The following is a 15,731-nucleotide window of genomic DNA, read 5'->3' as shown; positions in this document are numbered from 1 at the left end:
GACTTCTTAAAATCTAAATCTCAATTGAAATTGCTTTGCATTCGTTGATTGGAAAAGCTTCAGGGCTTCCAATTCAAAGTCTTGCCTTGCATTAAAATGACTGCAAATAATACATTTGTGGGTTACATTGAAAAACCTACAAAGAACATTTTTCCTTAAAAAGAAATATGCACTCATCTTCTTTAGAAGCATTTAGAAATCTTAACCATGAAATGCTGAAGTAAATGGCTGATTTTTTTTTTTTACAAAAAAAACCCAACATGAATAAGATATATATTTTACATGAGAGATAACATTGGATGGTTTATATTATCACCAAATTCTAGTTTGTCTAAATAATTTTCCTAAAATAATCTCTAGTTTTGAATATACTGAAGAGGCAGCAGCAGCATGGCAAAATGGAGAGTGCTTGATTGGAGGCCACCTGTTCTGGCTTCCTCTCCTGAGTCTGTCACTAACCAGCTGGGTGACCTTGTTTGTCTCAGCTTTCCTGTGTGCAGTAAAGCATTGGGGTTATATATTACCGCTCTGGTTTCCCTCACATCTGAATTTTTTGTGTGTTCCACAATTCTTCTGTTTCTGACTTTTCCATGGCCCTACATTTAACCCCTCTACTGCTGCCTTTAAGGGAAGTGCCCAGCTCTAGAAGCTGAGGCTTTCTAACTTACATTTGCATGATAATTGCCTGGAGACATTTATTTTAAACAGACTCCTGGCTCCACTGCCTTAACTAAAATTTAATAGATATGAGGTAGGGCCCAGGCATATTAATTTTTAACTATCATCCCAGGTGATTATGACCCAGTGGTCACAGATTCAAGAACTGTTTGCAAGCAGAATGTAGGGGAAACATAGGGGGCTCAGGACTTCCTAGTTTAGAAAATAAAACTGTTTCTCATCCTCTAACCTCCCAGCTAACAAAATATTCTCAAAGAATTGGCCTCAGAGAAAAGATCAAATCATCCTTTACTGAGATCTCAGAAAGATTTAAGAAGGTGATTAGTAGACCCTTTCAACTACGCAAAAAGAATTCCAAGTAAGGCTTTAAGAAGCCATCTAGCTTCATTGCACAAGAATGAGTGAAGAAGCCAAGGCTAGTCTCCTTGAGAATGGGAATCCACATGAAGGATGTCCCACCAATGTCTCACTTATAACACCAGACACGAGGAAGAGATCATCTAAAAATAGCCATCCCTAGTCAACCTTCTAGCTGACTTCGATCACGTAGTAAAGTAGCCAGGATCAGTAGAAGAAAAATCCAAATTGCTGATACTCAGAATCTGAGCCAAATCAAAGTGTTGTTTGAAGCCTGTAAGTTTTGGGATGATGATTTTATAGAGCAAAAGGTACCTGATAGAACCCCAAGTGTAGCCAGTATATTGTTTACATGTAAAGAAATATGGACATTTTCAGACAAGCAATGTATCAGAGAACTCATTAACAGCAGATCTCCATATAGGAAATTCCAAATGAATCCAGATAAACAAATAAGAGATGCAGAAAAGATGAAAAGAGACTGAAATGGTAAATATGTGGATAAATAACAATGAGTAATGACTGCATGTAATAGTTATAGTGCCTTAGTAGATTAGATAGATATATAGGCAAATATATAAGTCATATTAGATAGATAGAGGAGAGAATTAAAAATCACAATACTAATAGCAGTAAGTTTGGAGAGGGATAAATGGAGTTTAATGTTCTCAGGTTCATAGGTTACTGAAAAAAATGTTAAACATTCTAAGGAACATAAACTTCATAAATCAGGGATGCACTTGTGATTTCTAGTGTAGCTTCCCAAAGATGGCTAAAAGATTGGGTAAATATCAAACTAATAGAAGAGGAAATTGATTGATAAAAACAATTAATCCCCCCCCCCTTAAAAAAGAAGACAAGATGGGGGAAGGAAAGAATATACCAGAGGCAGGACAAATAATGTAGTGGATTTAAACATAAATATATCATTAATTTCACTTAACTGAAAAATTATTCTACTTAAAAGATAAAGATTGTCAAACTGGAATTTAAAAAATAAAATAAATCCCAATTATACACTAATTGCAAGTAATATGCCTTAAATGTAACATTACATAATGATTGTTAGCGGTCAGTAGTGTGGTTATCTTTAGGGAAGAGAAAAAAGTAGCAATTGTAAGGGGGTATTGGGATCTTTTGGGATGCTGGCAATATTCTAGTTCTTGATATATTTACTGGTTGCATAGAAGTCCACTTTGTAACAATTTATTGATCTCTGCTTTTATGTACTTTTCTCTATGTGTTTATTTCATAATTTAAAAAGTTAAAAAACCTATCCCATAGAGGCCTTATAAAGATCAAGGCCATAGGGCACATAAGGATGATGCTTATTTTCTGGCACATCAAAAGCACTTGATAAATGTGTGTAGATATTATTTTCATCATTTTTTTATACTTTATACAATCCAAGTAATTTTTACTCTGACAAGATCATTCTAATGTATATTCAGAAGAATCAGCTAACAAAAATCGTCAAAACCTACAGTGAAAAAAGAATATAAATGATTACTTATCCTAACAAATATTAAAATATAACATATATAATAATCAGTAAGAATAATACTGGCATAGGTCTCCAAGAATATAATGAATAAATAATCCATATGTATATTTAATTAAATACACGTCATATTTTATCAAAAAAAACAAATCAGCGTTTCAGATTCATTGAAGAACAGACTTTTTAGAAAAATAGAATATGCAAGGGGTGCCTGGGTGGCTCGGTCTGTTAGGCGTCCGACTTCGGCTCAGGTCATGATCTCGCTTTCCGTGAGTTCGAGCCCCGCGTCGGGCTCTGTGCTGGCAGCTCAGAGCCTGGAGCCTTCAGATTCTGTCTCCCTCTCTCTCTGCTCCTCCCCTGTTCATGCTGTGTCTCTCTCTGTCTCAAAAATAAACGTTAAAAAACATTTTTTTTTTAAAAGAAGAAAAAAGAAAAATAGAATATGCCTGAGTTGGTGTTGTATTTATTTCAGCAGCGAATGACTTATTGCCTGATACCCTACCTGGTCTACTTCCCCTGTTGCTCTTTCTTCAGTATGCTCTCATGGAAAGATTCTTTTTTTTCCCCAAGAGTTAGTCACTCTTTTATTTCATATTGGTTCTTCCCCAAAGCAGGATCTTTAAGTTAAATGTTTCCAACCACGTGCTGTATCTTTAAAATTTTTTTAGCATCTTAATTGTGCTCTTTTAATTAGCATTTTATTTCACATAATTCAAAAGACAACCTAATTTCTTAGGCAAAAGTAGAATTGATAATATTATGGCTGAACTAGCATTTACAATGATATGGGGACAACGGGCTCAGCATTTAGTAGATTAAAAAAATAGCTTAAAAATTAAAATCACCTATAAACTGAAATTAATGCTAGATGAACTAAAGACAATTATTTCTTATTTTTATGATTTAAAAAAAATTTTTTAACATTTATTTATTTTGGAGAGACAGAGGGACAGAACATAAGCATGAGAGGGGCACAGAGAGAGGAAGACACAGAATCTGAAGCAGGCCTCAGGCTCCAAGTTGTCAGCACAGAGCCCAACATGGGGCTCGAACCACCAACTGTGAATTTTTAAATAAAAGCATAAATATGGTAAGAGAAAATATAGTTAGGATTTTATGTTCCCTTGAGATGAGAATAGAGGGGCTTTTTGGTGACAGCTTTATTGAGATATAGTTCACATACCATACACTTGTTTTTTAGTGTATTTACAGAACTATAAACATCACGAGAATCAATTTTTGAGCACTTTCATCATCCCCCAAATGGGCCCTGTAATCTTTCACCACTACCCCGTTATCCAGCCCTATCCTCCTCACCTCTAACACCCAGCCCGAAGCAGCCACTAATCTACTTTGCCTTCCTGGGTTTCCCTGTTCTGGACATTTCAAGTGAATGGAATTGAATAGTATGTGGTTTTGTGACTAGCTTCTTTAATTTATCATGTTTTCAAAGCTCATTTATCTTCTATCATTACTTCGTTCCTTTATATGGCCAAATAGTATTCAATTGTATGGATGTACCACATTTTGTTTACTTATTCATTATTTGATGGATATTTGGGTTGTTTCACCTTTTTGCTTATTATAAATAATACTGCTCCAAACATTCATATATAGATTCAGTTACTGTACTTTTCAACTCCAGAAATTCCATTTGGTTCTTTTTTTTTAATAATTTTTATCTCTTTATTGATATTCTCTATTTGATGAAACATTGTCCTCGTCCCCTCTTTTACTTCTTTAACCATGTTTTTCTTTAATCTTTTAAGCATGTTTATAATGGCTCTCCGAAGTCTTTTTTGCTTAAATCTGACATCTGGTCACACTCATGGGCACTTTCTATTGCTTGGCTTTTTTTTTTCTTTCTGTTGTATGGGTCACATATTAGTGATTCTTTGTGTGTCATAATATTTTCTTGAAAATTGGCTATTTTAAAGATTTTATTTTTTATTTTTCTTTTTTTTTAAGTAATATCTACACCCAATATGGGTCTCAACTCACAGCCCTGCGATAAAGAATTGTATGCTCAACTGACTGAGCCAGCCAGGTGCCCCTGAAAACTGGATATTTTACTTTTTTTATTTTTATTTATTTATTTTTTTTGAAAGAGAGAGAGAGCATGAGAGAGCACACAAGCAGGGGAGAGGGGCAGTTGGAGAGGGAGAGGGAGAATCTTAAGCAGGCTTCCTGCACACCTTGGAGCCTGACACAAGGCTCGATCTTAAAACTGTGAGATTATAAACTGAGCTGAAATCAAGAGCCAGATGCTTAATTGACTGAGCCACCCAGGCACCCCTGGATACTTAAAATGATATAATGTGACACCTCTGGAGGCTCCCCTTTTGCCTCAGGTATTTGTGATTATTGTTTTCTTGTTTACTTCCTTTGTCACTTACTGGGTTATTATGAAGAAGTACCATTTCTTCCACAGTGTGAAGTATATTTTGCTTCTTACAGAGCACAAGCCTGACATGCACATAGTCACCTTGGATGACAATGGTTTTAGGAGGGCTTTTTCAGTCTCTCTTTTCCCCTGATCACATTCAGCTGCTAAGCTCTACTAATTACCAGCTGATTTTTCTCTTGTTTTTAACATTTAAGCTTTGTTCCTACCCAAGGAAGGCTCTTCTTTGCTGTCTCTGGTAAACATATTGGCTTATGATTTACCTAATATCCCTCAGGAAGCAACCAACCTCCTCTTGTCACTTTCTACCAAACCTACACTGGTTTTGAGAGCACCCTTAGAATTGAACTTACTCACACTTTTTCAAATAAACTCAATGTTGTTCTTGTCTTTTCTATGTTTGTTTGTTTCCCCAGATACTATAGAAGCTCTCTATTCTTATGGCCTACTCCTCCACCAGGGCAAAATCTCTGAGCCATGGCTTTGGAAATGATTGTGGGGGTCACTGGTATGATTCTCTCTGAGTGACCCCTAGACTTAGAAGAGCTCTGGATGGTGGCAGGGGGTGAGGTGGGATTAGCATCTGGTATTCTAGACTTAACTGTCTTGACATGGAAACTCCACCCTACAAATATGTTGGGACAAGGATGATTTGGTTTCTATTACTCTCCACCTGTCATGCCAGAGGTAGAATGTCTGCTATAAGAGTGAGGTCATGGTAGAAGAAGGTAACCCTGACTTCTCAGCCACATTCACCTGCCATTTAGCTACTGCAATAGGTAGTTGGGAGTAAGACAAGAAATACTAAAGGCCTGTCCCTTCCATTAAGATACCATATCTTTCCATCAGGAGCTGGGTGTTGAGGGGGTGTTGAGGAGTAAAGAGTCCTGTATTCTTAACTCCATCTGGAGTTGAGAGTTTAATCTGAACTGGGGTGTGGGGTGGGGGTGGGTATCATGATTCAAATGGTAGATTCTCACTCTCTGAGTTTTTTTAGAGTTTCTTGAATAAATGTTTCTCCATTTGATGTCATCCCTTAAAACCACTTCTAGGGACTTTAGATGTGTTTGTTGTAATCATTTAAAATCACTTAAACATAATTTCACCTCCCCATGCCTGTTTTTCTAGGTAGTTTAAAAATACGACATTAAAGATAGAAATGTAAGGAGTGATGTTACCAAGTTGGGGTGGGGGATCCCAGTCTCTGTGAGCTACAAAGATTGACAATTAGACAGCTATCCACAAACAAAAATAGCTCTGGGAGAAGTCAGGAGTCCACTCAGGAAGCTTTACAAATGCAGTGGAACAAAAACTCTGAGAATAACTATACAAAAACATTTGGAAGAACAGTTTCAATTTACCAATCCCCCAGGCCAGCACTGCTCAGTGGTAAGAGGGAACTCCCTGCCTCAAGAGTTCCCCTATCCAGAAATGGGAGGATGAAGTTAGCAAACAGTTCCCCTAGCTTTGGGGTGCACTGCAGGATGCATCCGCTTTGGTGTCAACTGCCAAGTTGACTCATCTAAAGATAGCTGCAAACAAGAAAGACATGGGTTACTAATAATAGCCACACAAAAGGAATGACCATGGTTCTCTGCTCCTGAGAGGACCCCCGAAGTTTTTGCCACTGGAGAAACCAATGGCCAGCAGAATCACTATGCGCCTCCTGCTAATTTTGCCCCACAGGTTTTTGCTGCCATAGACATCAGCTTCCTAAGTCTCTCTCTGCTCCCTCCCTCACATCCCACATAACCTCTGTGGCTGCACGTGTAAGACACCAGCTTAGACCTCTCCATGGCGGATTCCCAAAACTGTGTGTGCACCCTTAGTTTTCCCCTGAGGCTATGCACATGTATGCTTCTGACCTAACTTCTGTCACTAGCCTCCATTGCTCTGCACATGCCTGTGGTGAGATTGTGCAGCCACAGGAGTACATGCTGATAGCCATGACCCTTGCAACTGTTAGCTTTCCCACAACCGGCCCCAGTGTCTGCTGCTAGCCTTGGCTCTTGCCACTGTGGGTATGTCTTTAGCAGGCCCCTTTGACAACACAGGCACCTGGAGATGGCCAGTGCAGCAAAGCACATCATTGGCTCTGGCAACCATAGCTGTCTGCCCTCGTCCTTCGCAGCTAGAAACAGGGGCACCACTGAGAACCTGACAGGCCTCAAACCTTTGCAGAGCCCCTGCAGCTCTCTCTAAGGATCGCACTGTTGGCCATGTAATGAACTTCAAGACCTGAGTCAGTGAGACATTATGTCCTCCATACCAGTAGCTGCCATATACCGCTGCTCTTGGGACCCTGCGCTACTAGAACTGGGGTTACAGCATGCTCCAGGGGGGACCCAAGTATAGGTTAAAGTCTTTCCTTACTGAAATCAGTCCCTAATGTCTGGAAGACTATTTTTTCAAATGTGCAGACACCTATGCAAGACTTCAGGGATCATGAAGAATCAGGAAAACATGGTATCACAAAAGGAACATAGTAATCTTTCAGTAACTGATCCCAAAGTAATGGACAGAAACAAAAAATAAAATAAGTGTACTAAAAATGCTTAGAACGCTACAAGGAAACACAGATACACAATTTACATAAATCAAGAAAGCAATACGAGGGGTGCCTGGTGGCTCAGTGGGTTAAGCATCTGACTCTCCATTTCAGCTCAGGTCCTGACTTCATAGTTTTGTGAGTTTGGGCCCTGCGAGTTTGTGAGTTTGAGCTTGTGAGCCCTTGTGAGTTTGGGCTCTGTGATGACTGCATAGCCTGATTGGGATTCTCTCTCTCCTTCTGTCTCTACCCCTCCCCTTCTCACACTGTCTCTGTCTCTCTGAAAATAAATAAATAAAACTAAAAAAATGCTAAAAAAAGAAAGCAATACACGAATAAAGTGAGAGATTCAACGAAGAGATAGAAAACATAAACAGAACCAAACAGAAATTTTGGAATTGGGGCATAAAGTGGTAAAAGGGAAGAATTCAGCAGAAAGCTTCAACAGCCGACTGACCCAGTCAAAGGAAGAATCAGTGAGCTTAGAGACATTATTCAAAATCATTCAGATAGAGGAGCAAAACAAAATAAAACAAACAAACAAACGAACAAAAAAAAAGGAATGAAGAAACAAAGTAAATCTTAAATGTTCTCAACAGTAACAAAAAAAGGTAATTACATGATGTGAAGAATGTATTAATCTTACTGTGGTAAATATTTCACAATATGTCCATCTACCAAACATCCCATTGTATCTTTTAATTTATGCAATATTGTGTGTCACTTATATCTTAACAAAGCTGGAAAAAAGATAGAAGTATAAAGAAAAGGTAATAAATTTGAGTACACAAGAATGTAAAATATATGTATATTTCTAATGTTGGAAAGAAAACTCAAGGAAATATTAGCAACAGATAAAATAGTATTATCTTAAATATACCAAAAACTTTGGAAAATCTTTAGGATGAAGATTAGTGCTTAAATAATTAAATGAACAAAGCACACAAGCTGGCATTTCATAAGATGCAGAAAACAAATGAGTATGTAAAAGTTTGACCCTACAAGCAATAAAGAAAGAAGAGTGAGAAACACTTTATGTCCACAAGTTAGAAAAGATATAGGTAGAATTATATTATTCTGTTAACAAGTTTGCAAGGAACTGGGAAAATATATCACTGATGAAAGAGTAACTTGATGCAAACTTTGGCAAAATAAACGTAATTAATATTAAAAGTGTGCATTACTTTGCTATGTTGCGTTCAGTCCATTTAAAAATGTTAGCAGAGTGTGATGTATGGTTAGTGGCTATGTGCATGTGTGCCTGTGTGTTGGTTTTAACGTACCCTCTTGCCAGGGTTAGTTAACTTTTGTAGTTCCCTAATCAAGAATATATATTCCAGACGTGGGTGGGTAGTTAGCATCGAAAAGCCTCTTATCAGAAACCACGTGAGATTCAATTAACTGTATTTAAGATCAATGATAAAAGCTTTGTTCATTGGCATAATTGAAGGTAGCAATGATTATTCACTGGTAAAATGAGTGGTGCTCAAGATATGGGTTTGACCAGAAAGATTGCAGTGAATGTTGCTCTGCAGAACATGGGATGAGAATCTGGTGTGCTCAATAGTTTATATTCCTGGGAATGGTGTCCTATGCTTATGCTTGCAATCATTTCTGTGTTGAGCACTTTTCAGAGGATTTTTTGCTGGACTCCAATTAAAATGTTAACTGAATCTTGCCTTTGCAATATTGTTGCATTTGCCTCTAGGGAATCTTTCATTCAAAGAGTCATTGGAGAGCCTATAGGATACAGAGTTGGCACTTTGTTGAGCTCACAGTTGAATGATTGGTTTTTACATGGGCTTGCTCTGTTCTTACATGTGCAGAATTTAGACTTGAATCTTCTTTGATTATAATTTACTACATTGTTTTGAGGGTGTTGAGAATAAGACATAGAGCTGTCACCTACCTTTAGTTTTTGGAAATCGTGAATATCTACCCCAAAGAATTTAATAATTAAAAATGAGGGGTCCCAGGGGCACCCGGGTAGCTCAGTGGGTTAAGTGCCTGACTCTTGGTTTTGGCTCAGGTTGTGATCTCATGGTTCATGAGTTTGAGCCCTGAGTCAGGCTCTGTGCTGACAGCGCTGAGTCTGCTGGGGATTCTCTTTCTCACTCTCTTTGCCCCTCCCTCCACCCTGTGCCTCAGGGTGCCTCAAAATAAATAAACTTTAAAAAATATTAAAAGAATAAAGAATGAGTGGAGCCTGGGTGGCTCAGTTGGTTGAGCATCTGACTTTTGATTTCAGTAAGGTCTGTATCCCAGGGACCTGGGATTGAGCCCTATGCTGGGCTCTACACTGAGCATGGAGCCTGCTTTAAGATGCACTCTCTCTCTCTGTCTCTCCTCTTAAATACAGAGAACTGAGGGTTGCTGGTGTGGTGTAGGGTGGGGGGATGGGCTAAGTGGGTGATGGGTATTAAGGAAGGCACTTGTTGGGATGAGCACTGGGTGTAATATGTAAGTGGTGAATAGCACTAACTTATATTCCTGAAATCATTATTACACTATATGATAACTTCAATAAAAAAAAATTCTCTCCCCACCATACTCTCTACTCCCTCCCTCTACTCCTCTCCCCCACTCATACTTGCTCTCTCTCTCTAAAACAAATAAACAATAATAAAGGATTTATGTAAAATATCACTTCAATATGTTTATCAAGGATTTACTTATCATGGCAAAACATACATGATTTAATATTGAACAATTGGTGGATAATTGATTAATTTTTGGCATATTCTAAAATGAAATATCAAGATTTTAAAAATTAGGGCATAGAAAACTAGTGATAGGGAAAAAATTGAGGACACATTGTCAAGGAAGAAAATGATATTAAAACAATATGTGAAATATGAAAATAAATATTTTAGAAAATATATAATTGTGCTTATGTGGATATAGGATCAATTGTTTAGGACAAAATGAAAGATATATGATTGATTAACTTTCTAATTTCTTTGTAACTCTTTCATCTCCAAACACCAGGGTTTATAAGAGAGTTGTTGAGGAACCACATGCATTAGTATCACTTGGTTTCTTTGCAAAACTCACATACCCCAAACTTATTAAATTTTTTTAAGGTTTTATTTATTTTTGAGACACAGAGAGACAGAGCATGAGCAGGGGAGGGGCAGAGAGAGAGAGTGAGGCACAGAATCCAAAGCAGGCTCCAGGCTCTGAGCCGTCAACACAGAGCCTGAATTGGGGCTCAAACTCACAAACCGCTAGATCATAACCTGAGCTGAAGTCGGACGCTTAACCGACTGAGCCACCCAGGTGACCCACATACCCCAAACTTATTAAATCAGAATATCTTGGGGGTGAATTAGCTATCTATGTAACAAATTTCAACAAAACATAGGATCTTAAACTAATAAACACTAATTGTTCTATTATTATTATTATTATTAATTATTTTTCTCTGCCATCTAGGTACCTCTCAGTGGGAGTGTTTCTGGCTGAGGGTTTCTCATGAAGTCAAAGTCAAGCTGTTGGCCAGTGATTCATTATTTTAAGATTTCACAGGGACTGGATCATCTGCTTCCAAAGTCACTTACACAGCCATTGGTAAGACTCAGTAGTAGGTCCACCTCTAAACTTATTCCAATGAATTCTGGCAGGTCTTAGTTATTTGCCATGTGGGGTTTTCCATAGACTGACTGATTTTCTTCACCATGTGGAAGCCGGCAATCTGGGAGAGTGAGCGCACTCAAGATAGAAGCCACAGTCTTTGTGTAACCTAATGTTGAAAGTGACATCCATCGTTTTAATGAATCAATAATAGTGAATCAGTAAGTCTAGCCAACAGTTAAAAGGAAAGGAATTAAGTAAGGACATGAATACTAGAAAGCCTCGACTGGTGGGGAGTATCTTATAACAATTCCTAACATGGGCTGGACCCTTAAACCTAAATTGTTAACAATGTTTATTTTTTTAATTGTTAACAATATTTGTAAAGGATACATATAGAAATCATTTATTTCCTAAATAGTTTTAATAGAACAAAAAAATTTGATAGGTAGAATCTGACTGATTAATTTTAGCCCATGGATTGGTTTCCTCTGCATCTAGCCTTCTGCATGGATAATTGCCAGTCTTATGTTACCTAAGATTACATTGTTTGGGGGTCAAGACCAGAAATCCAGTTTTCTCAGTTCCTAAAAAGATACACTTTTCAGTTCATTGAGCTTCATCTTTGTTTCTCCTTAGTTTTGGAAATTATTCTACTTTGTGAACAACTACATGAATTATAATGTTGAACAATAACAAAAATACCAAAATCCACTTTGGAATCAACACAATGTGGCTGTAGTCTGTAAAAACAGAGAAGTCCTATGTGATTGTAATATAAAACTTTTTTGAGGAAGCTGGCAGAAGACAGTCTTTGATAGTACAAAATACACCTTTTTCCTCAGAAAAATGGGTTCCTAAAACAAATGAGTGTAAATTGAGTATCTGTAAACTGAATCACATACTGTATGAACTAATGTGGCTAGCCATTGAAAAGGGATTTTTCATAGTTATCTTCATTATTCACAGATTCCATATTTGCATATGTAAAATTTATTTGCCCTGCCTACTTGCCAAAATTCATTTGTAAACCCCAAGTCAATATTTGTGACACTTTTCCGTCATTTGTGGACACAGAATAGTGAAAAATTCCAGTTGCCAACTTTCCCCATTGAAGTCTACAAGTCTACAGGGATAAAAACAAGTGGCGCTTTATACCTGAAGATGATGCTGCGCCTTCCTGTTTTATCTCTCCTATTATAAAGCGGTGTCTTTTTGGCAGTTCATCTGCTGCCACATTTTTCAAAATTTTTGTGCTTTTTATGGTTATCTTGCTATTTGAAGTGGCCCAAAGTATAATGCTGAAGTGCTGTCTCATGTTCCTAAAGGCAGGAAGGCCATGTGCTGTGCCTTACGGAGAAAATGCATGTGCTGGGTAAGCTTTGTTCAGGCATGAGTATGCTGCTGGCTGTGAGTTCAATGTTAATGAATCAACAATACATATTAAATAAGGTGTCTTTAAGCAGAAGCACACATAAAACAAGGTTTGTGTATTGATTGTGAAAGGTTTGTGAAAAATCTTATCACCAGAGGGTCCCAGGAACCTATTTCTCCTAGGAGCAATGGTTTTAGTAGTTACTAATTCATTGTTTGCAGAAAGTTTATAGAACATAACTACCACACACAACGAAAATCAACTACCTACTTTTGCAAAGTAAGGACGTCTGGAACTTCTATTTTTGCATTTGTATGTAAAGAATCTAATAAAATCTGGAAAAAGTGTGGAGGGGAGCACAGCTGATTCCCAATTTCACTTCATTATGCTTAAATTCAGTGGGAGTCTCACAGCCACGTTTATAAAGGTGTTTTGGCTGGGGTGTCAGGCTTCTAGTTTACTTTAGCTCTGTCAGTGTGTGTCAACCTGCTATGGCAATTAATGATGCTTTTGTGTGCTAATTATCATTATCCCACTATGCGGCCATTATTATTCTGATGCCCTTAGTTTGAAGCTCAGGCATCAATCAGTCACCTAAAACAACTGCATAGAAGGAAGCTTGGGAAGACTGGTCTCAAAGTCCTTACCTGAGCTCTGTTTTATTATATCTGTTACATAAAGCTCTTTGTGACACAGTTCTTTAAAAAATACTGTTTTATCCACTTGATTAGAGTGAATTTGAAGGTAGGTTTTAAAATGGGGATAGGATAGAAGTGGTGCTTTATACCTGAAGATCTATCTAATCATCAAATACATTAAAATAAACAAAATGACAAAACTAAGGTGCATATTATCTGAGTGAGGCACCCCTGTCATTGGATGACATTATTCAACTCATTTAGAACAAAGAGGGTGCTGTTTTTGAGTTTGTTTATATCCTACTGGATACAAAGTGTAAGAAGAAAATTGAATCAAATTAGATTGGTCAGAAGAGACAGAATTCTTTTCCTGTGATGCTCTTTCTCCTTCTTCCTCCTATATTAAAGCCACAACTACTCCCCACCCCCACCCCCCCTCACCCCCCACTCCCCTGGATGTAGGGGGGAGGAATAACAAGAGCAGACAGGGAGATATCCTATCTGGAGTTTTTAGAACTGGTGCATCTGACTCTAACCTGATGATGTATTCTGCCCATGTCTCCAAAAAGTCAAAAGCATTTTCAGCGTTGATTTCCCTTAAGAATTATCACACTTTGTTCACATTGGTTTAATGAGTGTAGGAGGTGACCTTGTGTCTACATAGATAGTGCTATATTAAAAGACCTGGAAGTAAAACCTCACATGTGTGTAAGTAATTATTTTAGGCGGTGTGATGGGTGGAGTTATTGCAGTTCTTTGCTTACATGCTACCTAGGCTACTGGGGCAGGAGACATTTTTCACTGCATTATAATGATGATTATTTGCAAATTACATGAGCACCAATAATTCATTCATGCACTGATACAGATAGAGCAGGGGATTCAGTGCAGTGGTATTGAACTTGTTGCTGGCAGCATTAATTGATTCGTTTGGAACATTTCCCCCCACAGAATCCCAATGACAGCTTCCCTGAGCAAGAAACTGACACACAGCCAGGGCCCCAGATATGCAGGGACACACGTGTGAGGATGTCGTCTTATCTTCTGGCAGGGGCTGGTTGTCCTAAGAAAACTCTCCAATCCTGGGAGCTTCAGTGAGAGGCTTTCTATCTTGGTAGAGGTGTCAGTCTTTCTTGTGGGATTGAAAAAAGGGACTGAGTTATTTGTTGTATTTTAAACTAGCCACTGTTCTTCTCAGGGAAATGTTGGGGATATGGCTTTTCTCTGAAAATGTTGGGGATGTGCTGATAAAGATTAGCATTTGATCTGTGTGGCCCTATTGATGAAAAGAAAAAAAAAATGCCTCTCATAATGTTTAACTGACATCCCCTCAACACGACCCAAATCTGTCTCTCCTGATACATAATGCCTGTCTTTCCAACTGCATGGTAAACAGTGGAGCAGATATTAAGTTTTGGTCATTTTTAGTTTCCCAGAACCTACTAGAATACAATGTGTTGCTTATAATAGATATAGAAGAAGGGTTAAAGGAAAGAATGAAAACAAAACTATTTGAATTTGAAATTTGGAAACACCATTAAGAGACTTTGCCCTAAATCTTAATAAAACTTTGAAAATTGCTTCAATTTGTTGTCTCTGGGAGACTGTAACAGCCTACTTTATTCTTTTCTCATTGAAATTTCATTTCAAGTTTAAAGCATCACTCTTTTTTCTGAACATGTTAAGACTATGCATGTATATATAGGAATATTTTCTGGAGAATTCCGGCCAGGCATTTTTTTTTTTTGTCACATATATTTTTACTGAAAATCATATGTGTAATTTTAAGTGACTAGGTGCAGAAAAACAATCAACCTAAAAGTCATTACATTATAAGTCATGGTTCTGGCTGGAACACAAAAGCCTTTAGAGTGAGTAAAAACAATTCATCTTAACTAGTTATTTGCCATGGAAAATTCTTGCATTACCAACATTCCGGTATTGCAAAAGTGCCTGCATTGGAGAAACGCACCACATGGATGTGGGGAAGGGGACTTACAATATCTATCCAAATTTAAGCAATCAAGAAATCTGGGGAACAGTAACAAAAACTCTTTTCTTTAGCGTTAATCTCAGAAACAAGGAAAACCGAGGAATTTCAAGTGGTGAACACTTTGATCGCAAGAATAACACACCACCAATTCTGAATTTGCCCACTGCCTGAGCAGGAATGGAAAAAAAAAAAAATCAAAACCATAAAATACAAAACTGTGTGACCAAGGTAGCTGCATGTATTTGCAGGAGTTGGTTGCTTACTCCAGTAGTTTAAAAATAGTTTTCCAGTTAACATCTTTTCCACATAATGGAGATGTCAGTGTAGGTTTACATGATTGTGTAAACGGTCAGAAGCTGTTTATGTAGCTCTGAACTGCTGAACGACGCACAAGACTGGGGTTCAGCAAAGCCCTTGGGGTTTTTTCCCTTCGGAGGAACCCGGGTTTCTCTTGGGGTTGCTGGAAATGCATGCCAATGAGTTTGACCCGACTGGCGTTCCTCTGCCTGTCAGACTCACTTTGCACAAAGTTGGTGAGGGGCTGGGACATTGTTACCCTGAGGTTTTGAGCTGGGGGTGAAGAGAGCCATTTCTGCGAGAAAATACTACAACATTCTGTAGAAATTTCGGGGTAACGTCATTGTCCAAAGCACATGCTTTTGAA

Source organism: Herpailurus yagouaroundi, unplaced genomic scaffold (assembly GCF_014898765.1).
Source record: "Herpailurus yagouaroundi ecotype Mexico unplaced genomic scaffold, PumYag 183, whole genome shotgun sequence".
Lineage (NCBI taxonomy): Eukaryota > Metazoa > Chordata > Mammalia > Carnivora > Felidae > Herpailurus > Herpailurus yagouaroundi.
This window is presented reverse-complemented; position numbering follows the sequence as displayed.